This window comes from Desmodus rotundus, chromosome 9 (genome assembly GCF_022682495.2).
Source record: "Desmodus rotundus isolate HL8 chromosome 9, HLdesRot8A.1, whole genome shotgun sequence".
NCBI classification, from domain to species: Eukaryota; Metazoa; Chordata; class Mammalia; order Chiroptera; family Phyllostomidae; genus Desmodus; species Desmodus rotundus.
Window position 1 is genome coordinate 58,971,759 of NC_071395.1, and position 6,370 is coordinate 58,978,128.

The 6,370-nt window shown below is 43.8% G+C and overlaps 1 protein-coding gene across 1 annotated transcript in view; it reads left to right on the plus strand.

Moving 5' to 3' along the window:
* Positions 1–6,370, plus strand: part of LOC112304968 (olfactory receptor 2M4-like) — a 59,890-nt gene that overhangs the window by 38,776 nt on the left and 14,744 nt on the right.

Below are 6,370 nucleotides of genomic sequence, written 5' to 3' on the forward strand. Positions count from 1 at the left end.
TCTGCCCCAGCTCCTGCCCAGGGTGGAGGCCTGCTACCCTCACATTTGCAGGGCCCAGGGCAATATGGCTCCATGTTTAAAAGGGACACATTAAGCTTTAATAAAAAGATTAATCTATGTTGCATTCTCTTACCTGGATAAAAGGTCTGCAATTTTCACACCTCTTAGAGTCTCATGCCAGGGAAGGCCAGCACTGAGAGATCCCTGGCCCAAGCCTGCGTCCTCTGTCCATCCTGCCACCCCCTCACAGTGAAGGGGTCCCGATCCTGTGCATGGACATGCCAGTCCTTAGGCCAGCCTCTCCACTGCTGTCACCTCTGCAAACTGCTCCATCTGTCTGAGCAAGAAATCCCAGGATTCTGGGTACCCAGGCAAGGTGTGGGGAGGGTGTTCAGGCTCCTAGTGGGCATGCCCCTTGATGTCACACACTACTTGTCCCTGCCCTTCCCCCATGGAGGCTGGTGCAGCCAGAGGAGAATGAGGGGAGGCTCTGCTGGAGGGGAAAGTAAATAATTCAAAACCACCTTTTCAAAGCCCGAGGAAAATTCTGCAGATAAATACTGTGACTTTTACTCCCTTTTCCCCCTTTCCTTAAATTCTCACAGGTTTCCCACCTCTTTATCCACAGTTTTCTCCACTATGTGGACATCTTTCATTGGAGCAGCCAAGTCTGGTTTTTGTCCTCAGCAGCAGGGGTAGTAGGACACTTGGATGGAGACAGGGGGTCAGAGGACTCAGTTCTCTGAGCAGTTACAGAGCCCCAAAGTCAGAGAGTGCAAGAGGGTGAAGGCTCCTTCCTGTCAGCTGGGCCCTGTTTGAGATTTTGTGCATGCTTCATCCTTTGCCCTTTGTCACACTGCAACATTCAGTGTAAGTGTCTGGAAGCCACCCTTCCAGTGAGGTGACCCTGTGAATTGCAACCACATCCTGCACTTACTGTCCTGTTCCAGTTCTCTCTAGTGTTTAATCATCATCTGATGCACCATGTGTGTGTGTTTGTTTGTTTGTTTTAGTCTGCCCTCCTCACCAGAAAGTTGCCTCCACGAGGGTGGGGATTTTTGTGGTAACTCTAGGGTTGAGGGTCCCATAACCAATGCTGGAGTGGGTGAGTCCAGACAGTTTTCTGTCTTTTTTTAAAGTCTCCTGGGAGATTAAAATGAATGACCTAGAGGAGAAAGATGTGGATGAATTCACCTCCAATGGCTTTAAGTGCCCAACCTGCTTCGCAGTGATGGGAAGGAAGTGTGACAGTGAGCTCAAGTGGTGCACAGCAGACAAAGTGAAATGTGTCGAATTCTCTGGCATCATAAACACAGGTACCTTTTAAGGATGCAGTATTGTGTAAACGCAGAGCAGTGGCAATCTGCCACCAGTTTATGGGGCATGTGTCCTAAAGGCAGGATTGAGGAGAATCCAGCTTTTGTCCTAATCTCTTAGAAATAAGGACACCACAGTAGTCTGACTCTGACAGTATGTCTAACTGGCTTTCTCACATTAATTCATTCATTTATGAATTTGTGTACTTTTCCCAAGTCTCTGCTGGCTTTGAGGAAGTTAGTTCAGTATATTGGTTGAAACTTCATCCTCTGCAAACTTTGGTTAGGTTTTTTTTGTTGTTTGTTTTTTACACAAAGTAGTAATTTATGTCCTTGCCCCAGGAAGGTTTAATTTCCAAAGTAAAAGTTTTGGAGATAGGTAATGATTACTTTCTTCAAAAAGATTGTAAAACATAATTTACTGTGCTCCCTTTAAGAAAATCCAACACCAAGTTGAAGTTAATTGAAGACACACATTACAAATAAATTAGGGCACAGGAGGGTTCCTAGGAGTGGAGCTCCATAGGGCTGGGTTGTTCTGAAACTCTTCTTTACCTTCTCACTTTCTGTCACTGTTGCTGAGGAACTCAGCCTTCTTACTAAGATCAAGGGCTGGTCATGTCCATCAGTCTCTTGGATTCTTATGTTTGTACTGTCTGTAATTTGTGTGACAGTGATTCTGCATTACAATAGCAATCACTGATATTGCACCCAGAGAAGGCAGGTGAAATCACCAAGAGCACAGGGTGCTCCACGTGAAACAGTATATCAGGAGGCACTTTGAAAGGCAGAACAATCAAAGCAATTGCTTTTGTATGTCTGTTATTTCTTACAAGATAATGTAAACCAAGGATAAAAGAAAATTCGATTTGAGTCCTTAAAATCATGAAGTGTGAAACAGATGCACCAAGTCCTGACATCCACAGTGTAGGGTCACTAAGGACTTGTGGGCAAACAAATGTCTATAAAAACATTATGCAGGTGATAATATAAATTGGAAAATTTTTACTTACATAGGTTTAGAACATACATGAGTATTTGATTGAAATAGGTTGTGAAGATTTTGCAAGCCAGGTGTTTGGGGGACACCATGCCAGCTGATTGCCTCAGTTGTGGGGGATGACCCACACACAGTGTGGCCTGGTGGGTATCAGACTCCAGCCCAGTCTGGGTTGGGGAAAGGGTGAAAGAGAGAGTAAAGAGGAGAAGAGTGGAAGTCTCATTCATAATTTCTTGCAGGTCTTAAAGACATAGCTGTTGAAATGAAGAAATGCATACAAGCAGATCTCTGCAAAGAAACAATAACTTATATGGGCTTTCCAGTTGTTAACAGGAGCAAAAATTGCAGATCAGCCATCAGAAATGGGGCATGGGTCAGACCTCCAACTTTGGTCTTCTTTGTTCTCTTTCTCAAGAAGCTGCTTTATTAAGCTGCTGCGAGGGCCAAGCCCATTTCCCTTTCTAAATTAAACATGTATTTTTTGGTTTATGAATTCTTTCATGTTTGTTGATTTCTCCACACTTATATTCAGTTGTCCATTTATTGACTCATTCAGCAAGGTTTATTTGTGTACCCAGCCTCACACAAAGTGGGTCAGGATCAAAGTCAGTCCTTGCCTTTGAGAACATCCCAGAGGATTTGGAAGAGTACAGGCACAGATGAAATGCTTAGGAAGCAATGCAAGAAGCAAGAATAAGAGTGGTACCTCTGCTCAAGTAGCCTGAGGTTACTGCTTCAGGCACAAGGTAGAAGTGGCAGGTATGGGTTTCCTTAGGGAAGGTGAAGATTACAGATGACCTGTGAGGAGATCTCTGTCATTTGGCAGCAGGGGTAGTGTGTATGGTGTGTGGGAAGTGGGCAGAGGCTAACATGCAACAGCTGAGGTCAGTCATAGGCAGACTGAGACAAATATGTTGGCCCATCTGGAAGCCTCTATCTGTGAATGATGGAGGTGCCACTGGTGGGCGAACACAGTGTACTCACTGCACTGAGCACAGTCTGCTCCCTTGATGGAAAGCAGTCCCTAGTCCCCTGGAGACATGGTCTAAAATCAGGGGCCTCCTTGTGGCTCTCACCTCTGAATGCCCATTAGAATCACCTGGTAGCTTTCAAGGAGAACACTCATTGGGCCACACTGGGGATCAGGACTCTGGTGATCTGAGGGAGTCCTGGCCCCTGCCTCCTCCCAGCCCTGCATAATTTTTGTCCTCAGCCTATTTAGTTTTTATCTCCTCCCAGTGATTCTAACTTTCAGCTATTGTTAAAAAAACAAACAAACAAACAAACAAACAAAACACTGCGGTCTGAGGAAAAAAGTAAAAGTCTTTATTTACACAAAGTGGAAGATGTTCAATTAAGCTAACCAACAAGTGCATGTAAACAAGAACTTTCTAAGGATATCAAACGTCACTTTGTTACTGGACAGGCAACCAGCCAGAAGCAGGTCTACCTCAGGTTCTTGACTTCGTACAGGAAAGATTTCACAACACGAGTCCAGGTGATTCTGAGAATAAATGTATTGCAGTTGGGGATGATGAAACAAGGAAGGACAAGGTAGAAGAACAAACAGGAGAGAGCTTAGGCAGGGTTCTGATTTGGCTCCCTACAAATGTTATAGCAAAGGAGTGAGCCAAGGTGGGGCTGCCGTTAGCTCACCAGGAAGTCAGAAAAAAGGGGGATCAGTGGGTTAGCCTGGGTCAAACTTCTGCTGCCCACTGCTCCCCTGGCTGGAAGTCTCCTGGGGACCCTTAGAATTTAGGAGCAAGTGAAAAGCTAATGCCCAGGAAGGGACATGGGCTTGCTCTAGAGCACGGGTGTCCAACTCATTTTCACCGGGGGCCACAGCCTCGTGGTTGCCTTTTAAGGGCCAAAGTAATTTTAGGACTGTATAAATGTAACTACTCCTTAACTGCGAAGGAGTTGAAATTACATTTGGCCCTTAAATGAGTTGGACACCCCTGCTCTAGAGCAAGCCCACACTGCATCTTGGTTTTGAGGGCTTTATATCTTTTTCCTGTGGGTGAGAATCTTGGGCGAAGGTATCAGCAGAATATTCATCAGCTTTCCAGGTGCATTTTTCATATGCTGATGCATCAAAATGAGTGATAGGGGGTTTGGGGAATATTCTTTGGTCCGTTACCTTTTTATTTTATCTTGAATCTGTTTGGCTTTTAATGGGAGTTTTTGTTATTTGTTTCCTTGACTTCATTGGGTTAGGCTGGCACAAATGACATTAATTGGGTCTCTGCTCTGTCTCCCAGACCAGGGAGATTTAAGCTGTGTATTCAGTTAAGGAGGACATATGTACACAATTCAGGGGATTGCAGGGGGAGATATTTTTGCAGATGTGGTTTTGTACCCGCGGTTTTGTGGTTTTGTTCTGGCAGCACCTGCACAACAGCATACAAGATGTGGTGGGCAGAGTGATGCTCAGTCAACCAGCTGGAGGGAAGGACCAACCAAAGAAAGACCCAACAATAATCAAAATCCAAAGACATACAGTTAGCCAACATAAACTGCATAAAGGGCATCCCAAGAACATCCAGTTCAGGAGATCAAGGAGACTGCACCACTGAATCTTACAGGTCTCCTACCATAGAAGTTCACACCACAAACTCAGGGAGTCAAAACAGACCAATTTAAGAGCAGAGACAAACAAGAAGAGTCTCACAAATAATGGGAAGACAAAGAAACAATCCCCAAACAAAAGGAAAAGAAGAATCCTCAGAAAGAATGCTAAACGAAATAGAGGCAAGTCAACTATCAGATATTGAGTTCAAAACAATGGTTATAGGGAAGTTCAATGAGCTCACTGAGAATGACCAAAATCTACAGGGAAACTACAAGGAACTTACTGCAAATTACATGAGCATAAAAAGGGACATAGAAACTATAAACAAGAGCCAAGAGGAAATGAAGAATACGATTTCTGAATTGAAGAATACAGTACAAGGAATCAAAAGCAGCCTCAAAGAAGCAGAGGATAGAATCAGCAGGCTGAAGAACAGGTAGAAAAGAACTGCCAGAAGGAGCAAGAAAAGGAAAAGAGACTCCGAAAGAACGAAGAGGTGTTAAGGGAACTGCAGGGCAACATGAAACATAATAATATCCGTATAGTAGGGATACCAGAAGGAGAAAAGAAAGGGATGGAAAACCTGTTTGAAAAAGTAATGATGGAAAACTTCCCAAATTTGATGAAACAAAAAGTCACACAAATCCAGGAAGCAGAGAAGGTACCAATCAACAAGAACCTAAACAGGCCTACTTCAAGACAGATCATAATTAAAAGGGCAAAATTCCAAGACAAACAGATCTTTTTAAAAAAATATATTTATTGATTATGCTATTACACTTGTCCCATTTCCCCCCTCACTCCACTCCATCCTGCCCACTCCCTCCCTCCCACATTCCCACCCTATAGTTCATGTCCATGGGTCATACTTGTAAGTTCTTTGGCTTCTACATTTCCTACACTATTCTTACCCTCCCCCTGTCTATTTTCCACCTGTCATCTATGCTACTTATTCCCTGTACCTTTCCCCTCCTCTCCCTCTCCCACTCCCCTATTGACAACCCTCCATGTGATCTCCATCACTATGGTTCTGTTCCTGTTCTAGTTGTTTGCCTAGTTTGCTCTTGTTTTTGTTTTAGGTGTGGTTGTTAATAACTGTGAGTTTGCTGTCATTTTTACTGTTCCTATTTCTTATCTTCTTTTTCTTAGGTAAGTCCCTTTAACAGTTCATATAATAAGGGCTTGGTGATGATGAACTTCTTTAACTTCACCTTATCTGAGAAGCGCTTTATCTTCCCTTCCATTCTAAATGATAGCTTTGCTGGATACAGTAATCTTGGATGTAGGCCCTTGCCTTTCATGACTTCGAATACTTCTTGCCAGTCCCTTCTTGCCCGTAAGGTCTCTTTGGAGCAATCAGCTGACAGTCTTATGGGAAGTCCTTTGTAGGTAACTGTCTCCTTTTCTCTTGCTGCTTCTAAGATTCTCTCCTTCTGTTTCATCTTGGGTAATGTAATTATGATGTGCCTTGGTGTGTTCCTC